The following is a 26332-nucleotide window of genomic DNA, read 5'->3' as shown; positions in this document are numbered from 1 at the left end:
TTTAAGAAATTGACATAATGTATGTGAATTGCCTATATTTGGGATAAAATAGGGCAATTTTACTCGAAATTTCTAAAATTGGGTAAATTTATATTCTATGTCTAAATTTGCGTAGAATTAAAGAAAATATAGACGAAATATTGTAAATTTGGTAAATTTTTGGGAAAGTTATATAAATTCATAAAATTTTGGTAAAATTGATAGAGATTTGTCAAAATTTTAAAATTTTCTGTAAATTTGGTTAAAATTGTATAAATTGATGAAATTATTGTAAAATTCGATAAATTCGTGTAATTTTGGGTAAACTTTAGTAAATACGCGAAAAGGTAGAAAAGTCCTAAATAAAAAGAGAAGCAAAAAAATCCTCAACAAATTTAAAGTCATTTCAAAATGAATAACTCGTACTAGGAATCCATACCTCTACTTGGAATGCTTATCCTACCGTATAGCGTATGGTAAGATCTCTTTGACGGCTTTGACCCCGCCTTCGAGACCAAAATCCCCTTTGCGCGCGCTCCCCTCTCACGTTATTGGTTGTTAAGTTAACATAGTGACGTCAAAAAAGCCGTCAGCCACATCGAGACGAAAATCTGCCACGATAAGCATTCCAAGTAGAGGTATGGATTCCTGCTCGTACCAATAGGTCTTCGAAAAAAATATAAAAATTAGAAAATCGGGTCAAATAGATCTTCGAGTCAAAAACTAATTTAGAAAAATTATAACCGACAGAATTTCCCCAAAGGTAAACCGCTTTCGCCATATTTGGGGCTCATCAGTACCGTGCATGTAATCTGGCATGTGACTAACTAAACTGAAAAGAAAAACTAAGCCTAATCATTAAAATTTTCAAAACTGGTTGCGTAGCAACGTAAAACCAAATAGGAGAATTGGATAATAAAATATACGAGAAGATAAAGATTAAGGGCCACACCGGCGTTTGAATTTGACCAGAAAAGGAATGGTCGTATCTGCTACTACGTGCTAAATTTGGGCCGAATTTTTCAAACACCGGTGTGGCCCTTTAATAAGAACCACCTATGGACTATGATGCAAAAACTGCTTAAAAACGCAGAAATGTAGAAAAGTCCACAAGGTGTCCGGAATTGATCAGACTGGCCATTTTTCTCAAAAACTACAAGAGTTAGAGTTTCAATTTATAGGGTATTATTTTTAACATGAGAATGCTTTATTAGAAATTATGTTTAATTCAGAGAAAACGGCATGGTATTAGAAGATAAAACTTATTTTATACAAGACGTTTCGAGCCGAGGCTCTTCTTCAGTCGTTCGTTAGTTTTAATTTAAATTAAAACTAACGAACGACTGAAGAAGAGCCTCGGCTCGAAACGTCTTGTATAAAATAAGTTTTATCTTCTAATACCATGCCGTTTTCTCTGAATTAAACATAATTTCTACTAATATTCACCATGGTAAATAATAAGTTTAATATATAGAATGCTTTATATTCAATTTTTTGGAAAAATCGGAAAATATTTTCACGTTTTAGAAAAATTTATCTTAAATTAAAATTTTTTCGGTTAATGTTTTTGAACCGTAATATTCTAAGATTTTCTTCATTAGGGAACACGTGGAACGTTAACTCTTTTCTATTGCTTGTATAAGAGGTACAATATGGTACACAATGTCGTCTTCACATCAATAACGCGTCTCCTATATATTCCTCACTTTTTCCCTTTCCCGTCGAGAAACGCATTCTCGTTTAATTAGTTTATTTAATTAAGTAAATTTTTTTAATATAATTTTAAACTTGTCACATTTACTTATTTCAACATAGTTTGTACCAAAATATTGCGTAGGCACGCGAAAAAAGATTTTTTTATCAAAAGGAATTCGATTTCCGCGCCTTCGCCCTGTATTCAAATCTTATTAAATCTTATCGCCGAAATAAGTAGCCCAGTACACAATATTTATGTCATTTTTTCCATGATTATCTATTTATTTTATGGAAAATTATAATATAAAACGGTTAAATAATTGCTTTAACAGTCTATAACAATGATTTTTGCATTCTACGACAAAAACAACTTTGAAAACGGCAAAAAAACGGCCTCGGGAGTGAAAATATCGTACTTGTAAGAAAACGTCCGCCATCTTGAATTCTGAGCTTCCGGTCCAAAATCGGGAGTGCCAACATCGAAATCCGTGTTCAGGAGGTCCGAATTAGTAAAAAAACTCATTTGGCCAAATGTTACCCAAAATGCCGCTAGACTTGTTAAAATGACCACTTTAGAGAAAAGTGAACCAGTCTATTTGAACAATATCAATTTAGTATTTTCCTAATGCATTCCCTTTTCAGTTTTCACCTTCTTATTAATATTCTTCGCTATTTTACTGAGTCTGAAGTCGATGTATGCTCCTTATGCTTTTTTCCTTTATTTGAAGAATTTTTAACAACACTCTCAGATGGATGAATTACCCCTTCATGATTCCGTAGCCTTTCGATGTTAAGCAATAATCATGTTGGCGATATTTATCCCTTCTTCCTGCACCAGCTCAAGCAACATTACCAATGACCAAAATATATACTTAAATATAAGTTTAATTTATAAATTTACCATTTCATTTTATTTCATTTTTTTAAAGTAAAAAATACTTGTCCATTTCGGCCATCAACTAGAATATTATGATGTTCCCACAAATTGCGTACAAGATTCAACATATGGCAAACATTCATAATGATGGCAACATTTATAAATACAATTTTCTCTCTCAAGTTGTTAATTAGTCCATGGGCTTTGGGTCTAAATCCACAATCGCCTCTTGTAACTGGCGCCAGAATCTGTATTTCCGATCTTTCAAAATTATTAAGTCAATATTTGAAATTAAAAGGACATCGCATTTCTTCTATGGGATTTGGCTTTGACAGATTTTTTTTCAAATTGAAATATGTTGTTAAGTTTGATCAAAGGAGCAAAATTGTCCAAAACATCTATTACGTCACATAAACATTTTAAGGATGTTTTAAACCAACTTTAAAAACATGCCGGGTATGGTGCCAAGTCCGGTTAATCCCATTTGCTACCCCCAAGTGGAAGGTGAGGAAACCATTCCCCTGTCGACCTCGAAGCTGTGACAGTCTGAGATTGTGTTACTGCCAACCTCTTTCCTATGTACTCTTTAGGAGAACTGGAAATAGAAATAGGCGCTACAAGAAAACCGATTCATCAACTCGTTTGAAAGTATTCGCAACCGTAAGCTATCGCTACGCCCTCTTTCGTTTACCAGAGACCAGAGATCCTGGAAGTCGCTGCGCTTATAGAGATGTAAAACAATCAGCGATACCTTGTGGCAGCAGAAAGTTCGCGTTTCAAACCATAGATATAGGAAACTTATATAAAGGTCTAGATAAAATATTTCAAAGGGAGTGAATACGGAGGTGACAGCTAGCAGAAACGCGTAATTTCTGCAGGCTATCCTTATAAGGTGCTATCTATCGGTACGAAAGCTCGTGCTATCGTCGCGAGAGCCATTGTCTCCTGCTTAAAAATTATACTAAAAGTCACCAACAGATGGTGTCTAAAGACTACGGCCTGCGGAAAGGTCAAGCACTTAGTACTAAAATGCTAAGAGAGCTCGCGCTCTTGGTCACGTGCCTTCCTCGGTGTCTGCTAGGTGTCAATTCCGTATTTTATGTTAGGCTTAGACGCCCCGAAATTTATCTAGACATTTATATACATTTCTTAGATCTATGTTTCAAACCAACGATTAAAGACGCCAAAATTTTAAACGCGTTTTTGTCTTCGAGATATATCTTTCATTCGAGTTTAAAGTGTTGGTTGCACGAAATTTTAGCTATGGATAATTCATGAGTCATTAGAAAGAGTAAAAATTTTATAGCAAATACAGATAATTTCATAAAAATCAGTTAAGCGGTCTTTGAATTATTATAAAAAGAAGTCAAAATCAAGTTTTTCGGCGAATTTCCAGACTTCTTAATTTATTTTAGGCACCCGTGACGTCAGATGATGCGAATCGTATCATTGGCTAAATGTCTGTAATACATTTCTTTACATCTGGGATTAAAAGCAGGTTGATTTAACCAAAGATAATTTAAACTCGTACCCTAGATTCGAATACTGAGAGCTTTCCCATTGACGGTTTTGTTATGAAGCGTTTACCCTTTTTCGGCTCCATCGGTTGTGGCACGGCCAACTTCGATCATGCGCTGCCGCTAGCGCGGCAGCGCGTGATCGAAGTTTGTATCTGTTATTACCGTTTGGCAGCCAGGTAGCGTATGGAGTTTTTATGGTACGCAATTACAGGTATTAAGGGGCTATGATGGATGAAATAGAACATATAAAAGGTTAATATTTGCATTTTATTATAACTTTACATTGTTTTATGTTTCCTCCAAGGTAACAGAGCATTTACGACGTCCAGATTTATGTATTTTTATCTAATTTGACAATAGCAACGCTTCCTCATAGGCATTACCTCGGAAGAGTGTGACTGTGACGGCGCCGCGCCACATAGACTCGTTTCGCACGCAAATTAATGGACAAGGCTTAGAGCTACCTTCTTTTTATGAGGTCCTTTCCACTTGGGCTTTAAGGCGGTTCCCAAAATAAATGCTGGTACAGTACAGCGTGCGTCGCGGGAAACTTTTTTTCACTGAACGATTTTTATAATTTCCGGTTTTGACGTCACGTTGATAACGATAATAGCGTTTTACATTTGATTGCTCAAGATTCGCTCTGAATTTGTCTCTGACGTCATAGATCTCGCCCCAATCTACTAGAGTAAAAAAGCAAATGGAACATTCCATGAACATATTCCCGCGCTTTGTTGTTTTTCGTCTGCTTGTAATTTGAATTTTCGCGTCAGGGTTTGCCATTTTGCCAAAAAATCTAAAAGGAACACGCAAAAATTTGCTCCAATCTCGATCTCGATCAGAGATGAGCGTTTTTCAGTTTTTTAGTATCAACTCACTGCTCTACTTGAAAAATACCAGCTATATTCTCACCAATTCATATCACAGCTACACTTAATCTAGGCAAATCTAAAATATCATGAATGAACTGCGTAACTTTAAAAAATTCACTTTATCTGATACTGACCGCCTTCACTTTGATATTATTAACCTGATATCAAAGCTCAAAACCACGTTTTGTTGTATGTTTTGCTTTAAAACGTAGACCCCGTTCATTCAATAAACGATTTATTAAAGTAAATTAGAGTAATAGAGTGAATTAGGCCGGGAGTAGTGGCTCACTCCTGTAATCCCAGGCGTCCGGGAGGCAGAGTTTGTGGAAGGCCGTGTGAGGACGACTACCAATCCCCCAACGGGTGGTCGGGATACTTCCGCCACGGGTGTCCCCACCCCTGTCCCCACGTATCCCCCCGTTGGCGTGGCCGTTACACATATCTCACCCTGATTAATCAGTTATTGTGTGTGTGCTGGTGTCTAAGGCCTCGGGTCGACACCGATGTTTGTGTATCTCAAACAAAAAAAAATAAGAGTGAATTATCTTTACGGTATTAATTATCGCCAAAACGTTAGGACGAGATACCTTAGATAACACTCGCTCTTTTTTCCCATACATAAGTTTTTTTTAGTTTTTCCCTTCCAGATTCGTTTTATAGCTTGAACAAATATTGTAAGTTTAAGGTACATTTGATATCGCTGATATTTGATTGTTAACGAATATTCTTTCTCGAAGTGTGAATTAATTTCTTTAAATAGTGCGCTGCTCGTAATCCTTACCGCCAAATAGGCTCTTTCCATGAGCGCACCCAGAGCGACCTTTCGGTGTCGACGCATCTGAACGGTCATGAAAATTACGCGACGCGATATCGCCGCCTGTTTCCATTGTCGAATCGAACCCCCACTGATGAGTAGATCGCTCCATTTGTAGTGCTACTAACTGGCACTTTGAAGCATTTATCCTAATATCTTCTTTCTAGCCCAATGCGGTGGATTAAGTCAAACTCGACTTTCACCCAAACTAATTTGACTTACGCTTACGCCACAAATTTATACGTTCATATAAATGTAAATTTGACGGTGTAATTAGTGAAGCAGTTTGGATATATAATTCAGATTGTACCTGATCATGTGAGAAAAAGATAACGGATTGATATGTTCAGATAGAAATTAGAAGCACTAGATTTACCAGTTGTTTTTCAATTCGGAAATTGGCTAAGAGGCACACCGAGTATAGAAGGAATAAAGAGAGAAACACCCAAAATGTATTGAGAACGATGCGATGACCGTTTCCAAGAAACTAAAAGGAGCGATATTTTCTCCCCGGAACACCTCTTTTGTCGTGCCAAGAAGGTCGACCACTTTTATCGCACTAACGCGTTTCCATGACCGTTCAGATACGTCGACACCGAAAGGTCGCTCTGGGTGCGCTCATGGAAAGAGCCTCAATGTCTAATTTCAAAAGAAGATCGGTTCATTCATATGATCGTAAAAAACAAAGCCCAAGTTTTATTAAAATAATCTAAAGATAATTTCGCACACCGGACATCAACGAACGGGTGAACGGGGGGGGGGGGGGAACGTCCGAAAATGGGTTGGTTTTTTGGGTGGATTCCAAATATTGCCGTGAGTAACCTTGGCAAAATGTTCAAGGTTGTTCACGAAAAATATCGTAACCGCAACACAGCATACATAAGCGTAAGAATTACTTATCCGTTTCGATTCAATTCTTCTTAGTCACTAATAAAAGCTGTTGTTCAGGTGTCCAATAACAATATGTAACATTGAAATTGATAAGCAGTTAAAAGAATGAAAAGATATGATAGCAGAGTAAAGTCCCCCCCCCCCCCCGCCATGTGAACATTATAGATGAATCTGAAGCTCTAATACTCATACGATTTATTTTACTATTTCCAGAGAAAACAAATTACTAGACAATGCAGTTTTCTTCAGTGTTAACAGAGTCTTTTTGCTGATGCTTATGTAAAATATTTTCTATTTGCGGTCTCCTATGTCTCCAATAACCAGTCTTGGACTAAATCAATAGCAAGCCTGGCCCGTTTCGGTCTTTTCAGTGCCCCACCTACAGAAAATATCCTTTCGCCGGCAGCTGAAGTAGCTGGTGCTGACAAATGCCTTTTGGCAAGTGCAGCAATAGCTGGATATTTCACTTGTTGCTCTCTCCAGTAGGCTAACGGGCACGATAAATCTAGATTTGCTGTAAATTCGTGTATGTAGTCATGTATTTGTACTTTAAGAGAACCTGGCTCCAGCCTTGGTTTCTTTTTCCACATTAGGGAAAAAATGACTTGATGAAGTTGACGCAACTGCTTCAATTGGTGCGGGGCCATGGTTGCTTGGAACAACAAACTCCGAAGCATACGTAGTCAACATTTCAATGGCGACTTCCTGGCGCGGCGTTTTAAACTCGGGGTATATCTCCGCCCAAGACGGCGCGCTAAAGTCATCTGTAAATAATAAGAGAAATTTTACGGATTATTTCGTTAAATGGCGATTTCGGCAGATTGTGGATCTTGGGCATTATTATTCCTTTGAAAATCCCCTACGGATCAATTTATTTGGTAAAAATGGATTAAACCCAACACGTAGCTTATAAATAATTGTTATCTTCAAAAATAAATAATTTTTGTCTTGGGTCTACCATGGCTGGTATTAAATAAAATGGATCTAGTTTCCATGTCTTTCAAGATATTATTTTTAAGACCTACAAATTTGGTGGTGTTGTTGCTGTAAACAGATTCAAAAGCCTCCAATAATTTCATGATGACCATGGCGATTTGAGGTCCGTCTCCTTGTAAACCATCAGTCGCTTCTTTCAGCGGAGATAAAATATTTTGTATATCTTTAATTTTAGCAAACAATCCGGGAGACGGTGCGTATGTTATTCCGCGAGTCGCCAAAGAACTATCTTTCAAATTGATAGCTTCCATAATCGTCTTCGTAATTGTAGTCTTCATGCCAGGCTTCGAGAGAAGGTTCATTAAAAAATGCGAACTTACGCTTCAGTTTTCTTCTTTTTATAATACCTTAAGGAAACGCCCCATTGCGAAGAATAAAGAATTCCAGTGAGTTTTCACCGGACAAACTAAATCAAGGCCATTTGATTTCAATTAAGTTTTCCGTCCACTTCGTTGATTTCCGGAAAAACATAATGACACCGTTGACGTAGTCTAACACTGGCTTACACGACGAGTCTTGTTTAAGGTTGTTTAGCACAACCAGCTGCAACGTGTAAGCCACGCAGCCTAGCCTGTTCCATTTGGCTTTGGTAATTGTGTCTTGGACGACAATCCAACTGTCATCGCTCCATGCTAAAAATAAATAATTTTAATGATATAAATTAAAAAATATCACATTTCAATGGTGCTGTGGCGTGATGTACTCGCTGCACCACAGTCTAACAACTATTACCATCATCTAATTCCACTAGATCATCATCTGAATCGCCTTCATCCCAGGGTTCGGAATATAGAGCTTGAAGATTAAAGGCCTTTATCATTTTGCTGGCATTGTCAGCGCACACTGTGACAATCTATATCAAGTATTAATTCGTTGAGATTCATATATCACGAGATACGAAAATTGGAAAATCTACCAGAATTTATTAAAGATATTTTACCCCAGTGCCACTCTTTAAATAAAGATGTGCTTTGTAAAAGAACCCCTACAACTTAAGAAATTATCGTGTAGGTAAAAGCGCTAAATATTTACACCTTTGGCAGGCAACGGAAATACTAAAAGGGGTTGTCTTCTCTTTTGAAAAGTATTACAAATACCTGTGTTGGTGAGACACCTAGATTTTCAAGAATTTCTTCAAGCTTAGACAGTATGTTTTCTCCAGTATGAGACGCGTTGAATTGGGTAAAAGCCAGGGTGCGATGTTCAAGCTGGAATATCTCGTTTATGTACTGGCCTTTGACACCTAGCACCGCTTCTTTCGCTCTCGAACTCCAAAGGTCTAGAGTCAGGTGAAGATACGAAACACCACGCAGCGCAATCTTTAGTTTGGGTGTGATGTCTTGGGAAACAAAAGATTTCAAATCTCTCGTAATTGTTCGACGGCTCTGAATGCGAATATGTGGCAGGAACAGGCTTATAAAAGCTTTGAAAGCCTTTCCTTCCACGAATCTGAGTGGAAGGCCGTCAACAGCCACTAAATCCACCATACACTGTTTAAAGCATAATTGGTGAGTAGATGTAATTGAAGTCTTTTCCCCTTTTTTAGGGGATAAATCGTACGATTTGAGGAAACGATAGCTCTTTTCCAGATTGTGGCTATGCGCTTCTAGAGGAACGTCTTTGTGCTTTTTCTATACAATTTCAAAGGAAGTTTTTTTGAAACGCTATATAATACTTAATACGATGATACCTATACGCTAGACAATAAATGAGCAGCGGATACTCGGGCTTCAATAGCAATTGAACGTAATGCGTTGACGATTCCGCATCATTTTTGTCGAGCGTGATTGAATAATAATCTTTACGGAAAAAGTCAACCTACCTGTAAGTGCCGTTCAAAGTTTGCTGGTCCATCTCCTCTTTTCTGTTCATTGCAAATCGTGCACTTCAATACTTTGTTGGGACCCGGGACATTAGTACCAGCAATAGGGACTGATCCAGCGTATTCGTAATAGCTATTCAAATTATACTTTCCGAAACACCCCGAATTAAACTTTGCAGTGAAAGACTGGCATTTTTTCAATTGGTCACTTTCCCTGGGTTGTTGTAGTTGTGAAATGTCGCCTACCGGCTCTGTTCTTGAACCGGAATCTCCCATCGTTCATGAAAAACTGACGCGAGCTTCTCGGGTCTAGCCGCTATTTATCAGTTCGTACGTTTAACGTTAAGCTTTTTTTAAAGACCGAAAAAACAATCCTCAGATGATAATAAATAAAGTGGTGAGAATATTTTTTCATAGTCCCCATGAGTATCTAGCGCATTACGTTTTTCCTAATTCAATAAAAGTATTACCGATATTTGTCTTTAAAAAATATTAGTCTTAAAAATTCATGTATATATATCATCAGCCCATTTTATCTGCGCAGAAAATACTTGTTTGAGAAATAACAACGGTATTTTTTTACTCTGATACCATTTGAAATGTTCACGGCGTGAACGCCGTTCACAAATTCACTAAAAATAATTCACAGTAGTAATTTATCGGGATGTCCTTTTCATATTTGCCGCACTAAATTGAAATATTCTGGAAATTATTCTTAGATAGATCTAGACTTAAATATCATGTGGTGAAATAATATCGGAGAAAATAGTCGTTAAATCTCTTATCTAGAGGCGTTCATTCAAATATATACTAGTGCATAGTTTCTATGCGAAATTTTAATTTTCTATGATAAATTTAATTTTCTAGAGTCTTAGGATCTTTTGTGAGCAGATTATGTTCTTAGACCGTGAGTGAACGAAAAGTGCCCATCTCTGATCTCGATCCGTTGATCTGTCGAAATCAGCAGATCGGTTTTGGGCGATCTCAGAGCACCCGAGAGCGTGAAATGGAACACGTGAAACTTGATGGGAGTGACCCATTTTTTCTCGCGTACTTTTTTGGTGGATCAACTCATCGAACTTTTATTCACACGAACCAACTAGTTGACTAAACTCAAGTTGGCTCATCTAGTTGAATCAAAAAGTTGGCTCGTGTGAAAAGGCCTTTAGAAGTAACAATAGTGGAAGAAGACTCAATAGCTCCGCCTCTTTAAAAAAAATCGATTAGGAGGCGATCCAGCAGAATTTCCTTTCCTCTGTTCTTGGTACGTCTATGGGTTCTTGCTTACAGCTATTGTGAGTAAAATTCTCAATAGTATTACAATATTTGGAACTGAATCCTGGAGACTATATTTTCGAATGAACTGCAACAGTTCAAGGGGACCGTCGATCTTTCCACGTCTCTGTCTCGTCTTGCGTAACATCAACAGAAATAAAACTCCGAAGTCTTTTTCTCTCAATGAGAAACTCTTCTTTGTTAATGCCACACGTGATCATAATTTAGTTGGCATTCGTATTTATTTAAAAGATTCGATGGAATAAGAAAGGCATATTTTTCGGCAAGAACATGAAGCTGTAGATACAATTTATCGGACCACTCTGTTTAGTGAAAGAAACATTTATCTCCTCAACTCAGATTCGAATGACAATTCCGTATCTCGTGATGATTCACCTGCCATTAGTTTCTTCTTTCTACACCGACGATCCATGACTATCCGCAGATCACCACCAATTTATTTGGCGTAAACTATTGAATTGTTAACTAATTCGTCCCTATTTTCAGTTAAAATTCTCTAAAAGCCTCTAGTTTAATGTAACATTGTTCTATATTCAATCCGTTGTTTTGAATGTTAACCTGTGTGTAGTTAATTTCTATAAGGACAGATTTCCACATGCCAAGAAAGTACAGGTAGGAAAACGATTGTACGGTGACAAGCAGCACGCCTGCATCTGACCTGGTAACTCTTCACCAATTAAACGTTCTATTGCACTTAAGATTTTCCTGTAATGTTTTTCCACAACACTCACAGCATCTTCCCGCGCACTCCACCAAGTTTCTACTACACGCTTAACACTCTGACCAGTGCAACTGTGCATTCCAGCAATGTGATGAGGAAGAAAAAAACATGACCAAACGCTCCACAGTTACAAAAAAAGGTAACATAATTTGCAGCAACCGAAGCTGCATGTACACCCGCCAAATTCAGTGAGTGATTTGTTTATGCGACAAATTCCATTTATTTCCTTGATGCGTCTCTGACCAGCCTTTACAGCAGCATTGTCATACGCTTGTTCTTTACAATTTTGAATATCAATTCGGTATTTTTCTAATTGTTGCCCAATCATAGTTCAAATATTTTCGGCGGTTTTACCCTTGGTTTCAAAAAAATCCACAAATAATACTGTAACCTTCACTTTATTTCCGTAGCGTAAAACTTGGCTTGTTTGATCCTTGTGAGAAATATCGGGGGTGCCGTTGACTAATGTTCATCATCACTCTCATAGGGTGGGGCCCTAGGCAGATTTTGGTGGGGGCCTATATGTAAGGAAAGTATGAAAACGCAGAACTCGCGTGTCCCGAAGCTGAGTTTATGTCACGAGAATAATGATTTTTCCAATAATAAAGCAACAAACCTGATATGTTTTTCCCTTAAACCGAATCAGTGAAAAATCCAATGATTTCATCAGTGGTGGGGCTTTCTGTTGGTGGAGGCCCATAGGCTAGTGCCTAGAAGGCCTAGTCCTTAATCCGGCACATGTTCAATCCGTTCGCACACTGGCGTAGCTGGTGGGGGGCACATTATTGGGGGCGAAACGTTTTTGTTTTTGGTAACTGAAGCCATGGCAACATAGCCGACTGAATCAGTTTGATATTTCGTTTAAAATTAGTGATTAAAAAACGTTTTAATGCTAAAAATAAACTAGTATTAGTCTGTATGGCAGGCTCGTATTTCTCGATAAAGCTGTACACATGACAAAGATGAGGTAAGTGGTTTGGTAATCCTAAGAAATATGTATCCTTTTGTAGTAACGTGCACCATTTTTGTAGTCTGAAGACCTTTTCGAACGAGCTAACTTTTCAAATCAAAATGCTGAGTCCTTTTTTAGTGGATCAACTCATCGAACTTTTATTCACACGAACCAACTAGTTGACTCATCTAGTGATTTTGTTATTACAGCAGGATACAGGAAAATGAAATAGTAAGCACGAACAGTAGTCCTATGATTAGCCAATAAATAACTAAACAATTCAGAAAGAACTTTAACAACTTTTGCTACAGAAGGGTACACGACAACGAAGTAATAAGCATCGACTGTAGTCAAAAAAATGTTTTTTACCATAAATATTATTTGTGTCATATTTCTGTATTTTAATTTTGTAAACATTATTTATTTATATCATAGTTCGGTATTTTAATTATGTAAATGTTATTTTTCTATGTAATAGTTCCGTATTTCAATTTTGTAAATATTATTTATTTGTGTAATAGTTCCGTATTTTAATTTTGTAAATATTTCAAATGTCTAGGCAACGTTTGATTCTGTACCAGTGGATGTCCTTTATAGCGCATTTTTAATTATCCCCTTTTGGCCCATTTATTTGGTTTTAATGTTTCGTTCCTTTTAGCGCGTTCATTTGGAGCGTGCTCTAACTTTTTTGAAGTTTTGAATTTATTAGTCTTAATTTTGTAACTGCCTCGAAGGTATATTCTGCAGAAGTACTGCGAATTTTTCTTGTTTAAATTTACGGCCCTATTACAATGGTTTTATTTCATTCATAATTCAATGGCCGATGTTGGCTTCTTCTCGTTAATGTTATTCGCAAACAGCCGCATCAAAAAGGTAACCATTTACTGCCCAGAAGGTTTATAAATTCTTACAATTTATTCATTTTAGATAACACATTGACTATTTAATCAAAGTGATAAATTCTTAAACTGCTGAATTTTCGTCTGTTAAGCAGGCGATAAATCAAAATGCGTCTGCTTGGAAAACAAAAATCCAGCAGATTATTAGCTTATCGTATTTACCTCTACACGGCTCTATTTAAAATGAGAAGGCTAATTGCACTACAAGTATCTAGCTACCTATTAAAACTATGTTAAACATATTTGTCCGGCAATGACTTAAGAAATTACTTCACGAGAACGGACTGACAAATACGCGCAAAAGTGTGTATGTTGCTTTAGTCCCATTCGACCGAAATCCCATTCGACCGAAGGCGGTTTTTGAGGTGTCCCATTCGACCGAATTCCGCCGAAACGTGCGGTTTTTATGTGTCCCATTCGACCGAACGCTGCTATATAAATTGGCTTTTTCTATGTTTTCAATTTAGTTACTGAAGTCGTTTGCAATGGAGCGGATAGCTAATAAAGGAGGGTATTTATACATCAATAATAATTATTTATTCCGTCTTAATAAAAAGAAAGATACAAATTGCTGAAATGAACTTAAGGTATGCAACCGCAATCAAAAACTACTACAAAGACCGCGAGAATCCTTTGAAATCTCAAAATGAAGTAGCACTCTCCCTACTAGATGCAGTAGCTATGAATTTAGCTATGCCATTTTAATATCTTTGTACTATGCATTTATTTGAAAATACAATGGAATGAGCATGAATTATATTTTTATCTTCACCTAGTCAAGAAAAGTAACTGAACCAAAACTGAAATAGTAAACTTAACCAATTCTAACCTAACCTAACCTAACCTAACCTAACCTAAACATGGATCTTCGATAGTACATACTTTATAAATAAAATACCAAATCACCCCACCAATTGGGCTACATTTTAAAATTCTTTCGGTCGAATGGGATTTCGGTCGAATCGGAATAAACGGTGTATGTTAGCTTTGAACAAGTTTCCCTTGATTGATGTTCTTGGAATGTTTTTAGATACCGGGGGCGCTTCGCAATGCTAGGGTACAAATCAGCCTTCGAGTTCAAATGCCGCACGAGACAGCGCGAGCCTGATTTTTTTTGGTTATTTATCGCACCTTCCGTCTCGCGGGCGCGTGCGGAATATCAAATCAGAAGGTTGATTCATTCCCCCAGTGTTGCGCCTCCGTTTTATCTAAAGCACATTCCCCAAGCAACCGGAAAACACGCATTTATCACCGTTCTAATTTGTTTCCGGTTTTTGCTCTTTTCAAAATGGCGTCTAGAATGTTACAAGGAAAACGTCTAGTTAGATTCTTCCCTTCCAAAGAGGTTTATTATAACTACTGATATTGCAAATATTACCAAACGGTTTTAAGTTTAACTTAAAAATACACTCACGGTTAAAGGGGAACGGCCAAGCTTTTCCAAATATGGCCTTATTTCCGTATCAAAAGATTAACAAGACGTTCAATATACTAACACGTACCTTTTTGTCTTGAAAAAATAGCTTTTGGCCCAAAAAGTTGAAACGAAAAATAACGCCAGTTGTTTGGGTTTGAGTTTTCGCCGCCATCTTAGGGGCTGCCGCCAGCGCCCCTAACCCCGTATGAGCGATTTGCGAACTATCCTAACTTTTAAAATCGCGCAATTTAGGCTTAAGTCTCTTATAACTGGAAAGCGCCGCGCGTGCAAAACATATTTTTGCGTCTTCAGCAGCGCGCGCTTTTACGTGGTTTTCTGTCTCACCGACTTCTCACCAGGTGTCGCGGCGGACGCGTGCTTTTCGATTTCCCGAAATTTCTTTATTTTATTAAAAATTCACCACTCAATATTTTTTGATGCGGTTTTCGCCATAAATTTTAGTTTTTAATGGGCTATAGGGCTATCTAACTGGTTAAAGCTTGACCGTTCCCCTTTAAGCTTTGGCCGAATGTTTTGATAATTTTACTACAGAGGCAGTTTTTTGTTCAAATATATACCGCACAAAAACTACTTTTTCGACATCCCTTTGCTCTTGAATTAATAATAGTAGTTCCTACCTGGATACATCACTTGAAAAAAACCTGACAAGCAAATGGCTTTTGCGACAGCAGCGCCGCTTCAGCGAAGTTAACGGAGAATTTCCGAAACTCCCGTAACACGTAGCCTTCTACAAGGCAGAACCCGTAACAAACACTTAGCAAATGCACGCAGAACGCTAGAGTGATATATCCAGGTAGGAACTACTATTATTTATCCAAGCTTTGTTTGTGCATATTGCGCTTGTTACGATTATACTAATCTGCAGTGGCGTAGACAAGGGGGGGGGGGTTTCGTGTCCAAACTTGGGTCTATCTTTGACTGTACTAAATTTTCACCCCTGCTCGACCCCCCTCTTAACATTCACATACTTTGACCCCCCCCCCCTTGAGGAATTTCTGGCTACGCCACTGCTAATCTGTCTTGTGATGCAAGATGGTAAGATAAACATTTTATATTTCTACGAAATGATATTTAATATAAGGCAAATAGTGTGGTAAATACGGTTTTTTTTAGGATATTGAAAAAGCTATAAAATATGATTTCAATATCCTAAAATTCCGAAAAAACTACGAAGAAATATCGTAAAACACCGTCAAAAACTCAAAAAAATCGTACCGGGGCGTCGTGCTGCCAAATAAAACTGACTTTAATTTGAAATGAATTTAGATTAAACTTAAAAAACTTGATTTTTGGTTTTGGCTTTTCTTCAATATTTCCGGAACCACTTGTTCGATTTTGAAACCAAACCGGTTATGGCAACGGAACAATTCCGCGCGTCGATTGGTGTTTGTTGAATTTCAATTGTTTGAAAAGGCGATGTTTTAGTTTTTTAAGCCTTGGTCAAATATTTCTTCACATTTAAAAATATGAAAATAGCCAAATTATTCTCCGTTTTTTAACCTTTCCAAAAAGATTGCATTCGACTTTCTACTATAAGCAGTCCTAAAAATATTTGAAAAACAAAGGGTCCAGAAACCTTTGTCCGGGACTGGACTTACCCACCAACACCAAAATCCGACCGCTGTAGCGTGATAGAACCATTGAGTTGGGAATATTAATCTAGAGATCCAATCAAATCTGCTCCCCGCGAAACAAGTTTTTGAAAATACGAATGTGCCGTCTGCTCTAAAATGACGAGCAAACGTTATCATATGACCCGTGGCGCCATCCATTATTTTGAAGAAAAAAAATCTTTTTGCTTGAAAACGCGTCTTATTTGAACGAACCATTGAGAGATAGACGGCGCCACGGGTAGAATGATAACGTTTTCTGGTCATTTGGGACGCCGATGGGAGCAGACGACAGTATTCTTATTTTTAAAAACTTGTTTCGCGAAATACTGAAATCCGACGTTTTGATTGGACCTCTAGATTAATATTCCCAACTCAATGGATAGAACAGTTTTTTGTGAGGCTTCGTTTCGAGCAAATTTTTTAAAAATCTTCAACTTGACGAACCAACATTTTAATTATTTTAAATCAATTTTTAATATGAGAATGGTATGTGGTCAGAAAATGTATATACCGGTACTCCAAGCAGAGCATAAAGCTCATAAAGCCTACTACACCGGTTGTCTCATCAAAATGCCCTACGCCAGCGTCCACAACCCGGACAGGTGATAAAACAACCTTGGGCAGTAGCACCCTAGCTACTACTGACAGTCTCACCTTCGACGCAAGCCACTCATCCCGCCAAAAGTCGCAACAATGGGGTGACCAGCTTCCACTTCGCGCACAGCTGTGGGATAGAGTGTGGATGCTATAGCAGCTCTAGAGGACACCCTACCCACGTAGGTAGAGCGCCTAGCCCTTCAGAAAAGGCTCCTAAAGGGGAACGACCGGCACACTGCAACGCGAGTAACCCGGCACAGCTAGCACATTAGATCCCGATGGGACCCCAATAGGCCGATAAACAAGGTCACAGCGCCTCATAGTAAGACCTGCCGCCCCAAACCAGGCTACCAGTTCCTCCTGCACCCTCTCCGTTAGCCTTAGCCCAAACCCAGTTTAAGGCCCCTACCTGAACGAAGTCAGGGGTGGAGATAGGACCATTTGATCACGACTAACATCTCCACCGGTTACAGCCGGATTTAACCATACTGGATTTTACATTTTTTAAAAAATCCGGTTTTTTTTCCAACCCTGGGTAAAGACACCAGTTATTGCACATTGTACCCGTTAACGGCCTTATGAGGATGGCATAAGATAAATGGATGCGTTGTGTTTAATTTTGTGCAATTGTTTATAACGAAAAATCGGTTCAGTGTAAAATTCCAAATTAGACCCTTAAGGATTTTATAAAAAAATTAGTCTTCGTTCTTGATACTTATTGAGCCTAATAGATTGTTATTTTTTAATTTGCTTAAGAACGATATTTTGAAGCGGGCAGGTTTTTATTCGATTCTATTTAGAGTGTTATTTTGAGCCTTACACGCGCAAAACATCTCGATGGTGGCAGATATCGTTATAGGGTTTCCACTTAATTATTTCTAATAATATCATAATGGTCATTCCTTCTACCATAATTTACGCGCTAAAAATAATATTAGTACATGTAGCGGTCGTTAGATTGCTATTTACGATATTGCCCGAGAATTTTAGAATGTAGAGGCAAAACGGTTAAAATGGAGTTTATTGATTAGTTTTTTGTTCAGTCAATAATCTCCACTTGATTAAGCTTTATTAAAAGGTTATATTTTCATGTATATAAATTTACTAAGTTTAATGCCAATATTCCGACCAAACTCAAATTTATCGCCGATAATGGTTTTTCTTAAATCGAAAATTTTATAACCTTGATACTATTTTTTAATTTTAAAGACCTGGCAACCCTGAGTTGCACTTCGTTAGTGCTCTTACCACTCGATACAACGATCCTTTCACTAGTGTTACGAAATAAAATAATCGAATAGAAGTAGTGTAACAAAATATAAAATAATCGAATACAACATTTCAAGACTAGCATGTTTCTTTATTGGGACTTTCACTTCAGTATTTGCCTCCTTCGTATGTACAGAAAAACTAAAAATACATCACTGAAAGGAATCATGGGTACGTTATTTTGTTTCTCGAAAAATTCGATTAACACACACAACTATATGTACATGTATATACAAATATAGCTCTATGGCCAACCTAAAATATGTTTCTTTTTTTACCGTCCGCTACTATAAATGTCTGACAGAAAATTAATACACAGATAAATTCTATAATAGTCAAAAACTGAGTATTCGAATCACTGGAACAACGCAACGCAGCTCATAAGTCAAGTAAATCGGGTTAAGTAGATGGCAGTTGAAATTTTGCAATAAACGATTCAATAAAACCAGTTAGGAAGTATTAATATATATAATCTTTACGTGCAAGCTAATCGTTATATGGTCCTTGTAAGGGTTCATTTGCAAATGGTCAAAAATACCGTGATGGTGAGCGTCAACGCAAAAACAAATCGTGTAAAGCTTGGTTTCCACAAGGCGCGTTGTAATATATTTTTCTTTACGCGAGTTTGTACGTCCTAAAGTTGAGTCACGCTCGCTAGTGGTAACAAAGGCTTTGAAACAACGGGAATTTTTGCTTAGTTTCCACTATATTGAGTCCAATTATTTACGTACGTAAAAACCTTTGTTCGTGTCAGAGTTGAGATTCGTTCAGTTATGCGCTCTAGTGGAAACTTAGCATTAAGCTTAGTTTCCACAAGCGTCCGTAATAATGTTACTTTTTCATTATCGTAATTTTGATATCAAAGGTGAGTGACGCCTTGTTTCGTGCGCTAGTGGAAATCAAGCCTGATGCTAAGTTTCCACTAACACGAGTAATAATGTATTTAATCAAGCCTTAAGCCTAGTTTCCACTAGCACGAGTAATAATGTATTTTTCTTTACGCTCGTATAAACGTTTGTACGTGCAGAAGTTGAGTGACGTGCCATTACACGCGCTAGTGGAAACCAAGCCTAAAGCTTAGTTTCCACTTGCACGTGTAATAGTGTATTTTTCTTTACGGCCGTAAAAACCTTTGTACGTCGCCCTAGTGGAAACTAAGCATAAGGCTTAACCGATAATTTTTGCATTGATACGCATCATCGATTTGAAAAATTAAAACCAGCCTTTAGGAAAACAATTGCGCTTATGAAGTTAATGTGGAACCTTATTGACTTAGTTGCGGATTGTAGTTGATTTCAGATAACCAACCAACGGGAAAATTTAGGGAGGAGAGGAGGGAGTTAAAGACTGTTTTGTTGAAGCGTTTATTACATTTAACTAAAACAAAGAACACTTTGCATTATGAATTGCCTCGCGTTGCCAGCCGACCATCGCCCTGTACTTGGTTCTGTTACTTCATCAGAAAAACCAAGAAAACTACATTATAAATAATATAAATCAATAAACATTTTTATAAACTCTGGAAGACACATTATGTATAATACTTCAAATTATCCGAAAACGTTTGATGACTTTCACCAAATTGTTTTGATCTTTAAGTTTAACCAAAAAAAACCTTAGTAAATCTGAAACTGGAGTGTTCGGACTACTGTGAAATTTAATGCTATTTTATAGATTTTTTAATTTTATTTTAAAGAAATGAAGTATAACAAAACAGGGGAGTCCATTTTTAGTCTACTTTTACTATTTTTACCTACAATTTCAGCATAAGTACATCCAAATTAATGAATTACGTGGCTCTTTTGACCTACTAGAGAGGTTAAGCAGAACGCTCTAGACGTTCTATCGACAACGATGGGAGTATCTTGACGTTCGTGAAACTTAAGGCCTTTTCACACGAGCCAACTTTTCAAATCAAAATGCTGAGTCAGCAAAAATGGATCAGTGATCCATTTTTTACTCGCGTACTTTTTTGGTGGATCAACTCATCGAACTTTTATTCACACGAACCAACTAGTTGACTCAACTCAAGTTGACTCATCTAGTTGGGTCAAAAAGTTGGCTCGTGTGAAAAGGCCTTTTATTGATTAAAATCAGTTTTAAAGCGTGCTTTCACTTTGAGTGCTTAAGAAAACGTGTACATTAAAAAACTTATAAATAAAATGTTTACACATTTTAGAAATATTTGCTACGCCTGGGTACATGACGAAAATAAAAACGTGTTTAACCAATACTAAAACGAGCCTTTTTGTATGGATGTGAGTATTGTCTAAACACAAATATATGTTTTCGTGTACCCTGCTTTACTTTAAATGGGTCGCCGATTTCACCTATATACAAGGCTTAAGAGAATTTTAATTTAATCCTGTATTTACGATTGCTAACACGCACGTTGCTAGAAAAGGAACAAGCTGCCATAATTATCTCTCGATTTGTTGAACAGGAAAATTGTAATATTCAGTATTTTAATTTTAACGCTGTAGATATTATAGTATAAACGTGAAATCTCTAGAGCACTCTGCTTAACCTATCTAATATTTGGGGTCTAATAACCCTTAATATGCAAAATAGATCTTAAGGTTTCTATTTATAGCCAATATTCGGGATTTAAAGACTATGTATATCCAAAATAATTAAATAAACAGTAATGTCGCTATTTTGGCGTAATATTCCGGATCTAAAATCCTAAATTACCAACAATAGACACTTCAGAGAGCTGAAAATAAGGAAAAAATATTGAAACGAACCAAGCACACGGGGAGATGTGGATTGTAGACAAATACATTGATCACAATTTTAATAACCAGCCTAAGTCATGATAGTATTTGAAATAGTGAAAGTTACACAGCTTATTATGTTGTTTTATTTTTAATACAAATCACCAAACATTCTTCAGGGCAATTTACTTTGCCTCTCATTTTGAAGATATTTATATATTTTGTGTATGTGTTTTTTCTTCATAAATAAACCACTTTTTTTCTCTTTCTGTAAATAGGGTTTTCCAAATAAATTGAAACCGCCACGCGGGACGTTGCAATTTACGCCATTTTTTGTGTGTGTTTTTTTTTGGAAGTTCCATGTTATCATGCCGACGATTAATACTAAAAAACGCACTTTTTTCATGATCATGTTATGTTAATATTAGTTCCGTACTACAATATTTAAATAACATTTGTTTTTATATAATCCACAATTTGAGTCAAATATAGTCTCACTATAATACTTTGAAAAAATCCACCGCTATATTCCAATTTATTTTCACGTCACAAGAGTTAGTTCAACTCAATTCATAGCGGCTCAAAATCAGTTCAATTACGCAAGTTCATTCGTGAAAATTTTGAACCATATCATACGCATATTGGTTTTTAGGCCTAAATTTTGTCGTAATTAATTATAAATAGTCATTGTTTTTTTATTTTGTCTTTCGGTCCGTAACACGTTTTTTTTAAAACGTGTTGAAAAAACCCGTAACTTAAACGACGACTTGAATAATTTGAATATTATATCAGGAACTTATCGGTAAAAAAAATCTTTTCTGACGATGTTGATTCGAACGAGGAGGGGGGGGGGAAGGAAAAGTGAATGTTTTAAATAAAATATTTGTCCAAAACCGAGGCACAATTCTGTTTAACAAAATGTGGGTCGTGTGGTAGTTGTAGTGGTAGGTGTTTTTGGGGTGAGGGTAGGGGGTCGAAGGAAACTTGTTCCGCGTCTCGAACGGATGATTTTCCAGGAGAAAAGAGAGCAGAAACGTTAGCAGACGACTTGGATGATAAATGACATTGTCTCTTGAGAGATGACGCTGTCAAGAAAAAGAAAATACATTAATTAAAACTTTGGAGTTGTCATCCTTTGACGAAGTAATTTCAGGAGGGAAATGTGAAAATTTCGCTTAGTAAGGAAAATAACCGGTCTATAAACCCAACACCTCTCAAAGTAAAATAAAGCAAAGGCTTAATGCTACGACTTTCATCAAGGTCAGAGCTTTAAAATGAAATCAAAGTTTTAAATTAACGCAACTTTTTAAAATAGAATGAAATTTCGGGTTTTAATCCCAAGTTTCGGGATTTAATCCCAAGTTACGTGTTTCAATCCCAAGTTACGGGTTTCAATCCCAAGTTTCGGGTTTCAATCCCAAGTTTCGGGTTTCAATCCCAAGTTTCGGGTTTCAATCCCAAGTTTCGGGTTTCAATCCCAAGTTTCGGGTTTCAATCCCAAGTTTCGGGTTTCAATCCCAAGTTTCGGGTTTCAATCCCAAGTTTCGGGTTTCAATCCCAAGTTTCGGGTTTCAATCCCAAGTTTCGGGTTTCAATCCCAAGTTTCGGGTTTCAATCCCAAGTTTCGGGTTTCAATCCCAAGTTTCGGGTTTCAATCCCAAGTTTCGGGTTTCAATCCCAAGTTTCGGGTTTCAATCCCAAGTTTCGGGTTTCAATCCCAAGTTTCGGGTTTCAATCCCAAGTTTCGGGTTTCAATCCCAAGTTTCGGGTTTCAATCCCAAGTTTGGGGTTTCAATCCGAAGTTTATAAATAATATAAATTTATAACTATTAAATCTTTTAATTATAAGTACAATAATATTAAACAATTTATAAATGTAACTATTAAAAATATACATTGTAAATATAATAATATTTAATTTTAAGAAATATTGTAATTTACAATTAACTTCATACAACTGTTTATAAATATAGTATTATTGGCCACAGGATGGCGACTATGATAGATTACACGATCAAATTTCTGCCTACAAAATCGTGTCAATGAAGAAATAAGTTTGCTCATTCTCAATTGCTGTTGATAATGAAATCGGTGCAAAAACGGCTGCCATTCGCAATTTACGCGTTACGGGATCTAGAAAGAATCTTGGCAACTGAGCTCAGCGCATACCGGCTAGCAACCGTTCCAAAAGTGAAATTTAAATTAGCATTTTCCTAGAGCTACTCCTATAACTTACAAAGGAGACGACCCGAGGTGTTACATACCGATTTTGTTCAAACTCGGGGGATTGGTAGACAGACCTTCATGTAACTTGAAAAATCCCAAAGGGATTTTATTCAATGGGCAACGGTTTTGCCATGGCAACGAAAAATGTTTTTGACAACATAAAATGGAACTTTTCCCATTGAAAATAACATGGGATTTTGACCGATTCCAAGGGTCCCCTGTGAAACATTTTACAAAATTTAAAAAAAAATTAAAATTGGTCACATTTTGATCATTTTTTTAAAATTTTTTTCACAGTGAAATCGGTCAAAATCCCATGTTATTTTATGTTGTCAAAAACATTTTTCGTTGCCCATTGAATAAAATCCCTTTAGGATTTTTAGTGATACATGAAGGTCTACCAATCCCCCGAGTTTGAACAAAATCAGTGTGTAACACCTCGGGTAGTCTCCTTGTTAGACAACCGTCTCTCAAAATTTTATTCGCGAAGTTTTTCGTAGCATAACCGTCGAACCTTCAACGTCAACGTTCGAATCCGCTTTATAAGCAAAATAGGCGGGAATTTTAAATCCAACATTGAAAATTGAATTAAAATAGTAGCGGACGACGCGAATTTCGCTTGTAATTGGAGTCCAGAGGTGGGAAAACCCTGCCTAAAAACGTTTGAGATCCTTGATGAAATTTCGAGGGAGATTGAAAGAGGGTGTTTTCGCCGGTAGCGTGTCACCAAAAAGGGAGAAGGATGTTATCAAACTTTTAGGAGAGGGCGTGAGAGGTTGATTTGATAAGGGGCTTACTCGGAGGGAGTCACGAGAAGCCCCCCTTAGAGTCGCTTCTGTAATCGGGGGGTAGCGGAGAGGTAGGGGGATCATGAATGCTAATTGATTGGACCGGAAAATAGCTGAACACGCAAAGATAATTAAACGCCAGCTTTTGGAACGATGCTGATAAGGGATTCGTTCGCATTTACAACATAGTTTTAATTCATGGGTCATTGTTTGTGGGCTTAAGATGATTAAATAAAGCTAAGCCGGGAAAGAACAAATTAATCAAAAATTAGGCTACTTAAATGCTGCAAAAACACTAGTTGGTTACGGTTGGTTCGCTTCTAATCCGTGTTACGTTGTAAAATGAAATGAAATAATAGCATTGGAATTTGGATTAAGAAATTGGGTGTTGTGTTATTTGGATATATGAGAAGCTAGAAATGTTATGTAGTCCTACGAAAATGTTTTTAAGAGAAATGGAAATATTAGAATTAAGAGCTTTGCGATAGAAAATATGGGAATTGTATTAATTTCAATGGAGAATAAGACAGTGGTGCTTGAAATTATGGGAATTGTATAAATTAAAATTGATAAATCAAAATAATTGAACAAATAAAATCTGTACATTTAGAGAAAGGGAAACGAGCCGTTTAGAGGAATAGAAACGAGCCGTTTCGAGAAAGGGAATCGAGCCGTTTCGAGAAAGGGAATCGAGGCGTTTGGAGAAAGGGAAACGAGGCGTTTGGAGAAAGGGAAACGAGACATTTAGAGAAAGGGAAACGAGGCGTTTGGAGAAAGGGAAACGAGCCGTTTCGAGAAAGGGAATCGAGCCGTTTCGAGAAAGGGAATCGAGGCGTTTGGAGAAAGGGAAACGAGGCGTTTGGAGAAAGGGAAACGAGACATTTAGAGAAAGGGAAACGAGGCGTTTGGAGAAAGGGAAACGAGCCGTTTCGAGAAAGGGAATCGAGCCGTTTCGAGAAAGGGAATCGAGCCGTTTCGAGAAAGGGAATCGAGCCATTTCGAGAAAGGGAAACGAGCCGTTTCGAGAAAGGGAATCGAGCCATTTCGAGAAAGGGAAACGAGGCGTTTCGAGAAAGGGAATCGAGCCATTTCGAGAAAGGGAAACGAGGCGTTTCGAGAAAGGGAAACGAGGCGTTTCGAGAAAGGGAAACGAGCCATTTCGAGAAAGGGTAACGAGGCGTTTGGAGAAAGGGAAACGAGGCGTTTCGAGAAAGGGAAACGAGGCGTTTAGAGAAAGGGAAACGAGGCGTTTAGAGAAAGGGAAACGAGGCGTTTCGAGAAAGGGAATCGAGCCATTTCGAGAAAGGGAAACGACGCGTTTGGAGAAAGGGAAACGAGCCGTTTCGAGAAAGGGAAACGAGCCGTTTCGAGAAAGGGAATCGAGCCGTTTCGAGAAAGGGAAACGAGCCGTTTCGAGAAAGGGAATCGAGCCGTTTCGAGAAAGGGAATCGAGCCGTTTCGAGAAAGGGAATCGAGCCGTTTCGAGAAAGGGAAACGAGCCGTTTCGAGAAAGGGAAACGAGCCGTTTCGAGAAAGGGAATCGAGCCATTTCGAGAAAGGGAATCGAGCCATTTCGAGAAAGGGAAACGAGGCGTTTCGAGAAAGGGAATTGAGCCATTTCGAGAAAGGGAAACGAGGCGTTTCGAGAAAGGGAAACGAGCCATTTCGAGAAAGGGTAACGAGGCGTTTGGAGAAAGGGAAACGAGGCGTTTGGAGAAAGGGAAAGGAGGCGTTTAGAGAAAGGGAAACGAGGCGTTTAGAGAAAGGGAAACGAGGCGTTTCGAGAAAGGGAAACGAGGCGTTTCGAGAAAGGGAATCGAGCCGTTTCGAGAAAGGGAATCGAGCCGTTTCGAGAAAGGGAAACGAGGCGTTTGGAGAAAGGGAAACGAGCCGTTTCGAGAAAGGGAAACGAGCCGTTTCGAGAAAGGGAATCGAGCCATTTCGAGAAAGGGAAACGAGCCGTTTCGAGAAAGGGAATCGAGCCATTTCGAGAAAGGGAATCGAGGCGTTTGGAGAAAGGGAAACGAGCCGTTTCGAGAAAGGGAATCGAGCCGTTTCGAGAAAGGGAATCGAGCCGTTTCGAGAAAGGGAATCGAGCCGTTTCGAGAAAGGGAATCGAGCCGTTTCGAGAAAGGGAAACGAGCCGTTTCGAGAAAGGGAATCGAGCCATTTCGAGAAAGGGAAACGAGGCGTTTGGAGAAAGGGAAACGAGGCGTTTGGAGAAAGGGAAACGAGGCGTTTAGAGAAAGGGAAACGAGGTGTTTAGAGAAAGGGAAACGAGGCGTTTGGAAAAAGGGAAACGAGGCGTTTGGAGAAAGGGAAACGAGGCGTTTAGAGAAAGGGAAACGAG

General features: G+C 37.9%; 1 protein-coding gene across 2 annotated transcripts in view; it reads right to left on the bottom strand.

Annotated features, from left to right (window-relative positions):
- Window positions 1–21057: 21057 nt before the first annotated feature.
- The window catches only part of LOC149961976 (zwei Ig domain protein zig-8-like), a 304615-nt gene continuing 299340 nt past the window's right edge, over window positions 21058–26332 (bottom strand). For both annotated transcript variants that reach the window (XM_090177840.1, XM_090177845.1), the window contains exon 7: window positions 21058–22053. The gene's annotated coding sequence lies outside the window, so the exon portion shown is untranslated. The remainder of the gene's footprint in view (window positions 22054–26332) is intronic.

This window comes from Leiobunum rupestre, chromosome 1 (genome assembly GCF_980474605.1).
Source record: "Leiobunum rupestre chromosome 1, qqLeiRupe1.1.hap1, whole genome shotgun sequence".
Classification (NCBI taxonomy): Eukaryota; Metazoa; Arthropoda; class Arachnida; order Opiliones; family Sclerosomatidae; genus Leiobunum; species Leiobunum rupestre.
This window is presented reverse-complemented; position numbering and strand designations above follow the sequence as displayed.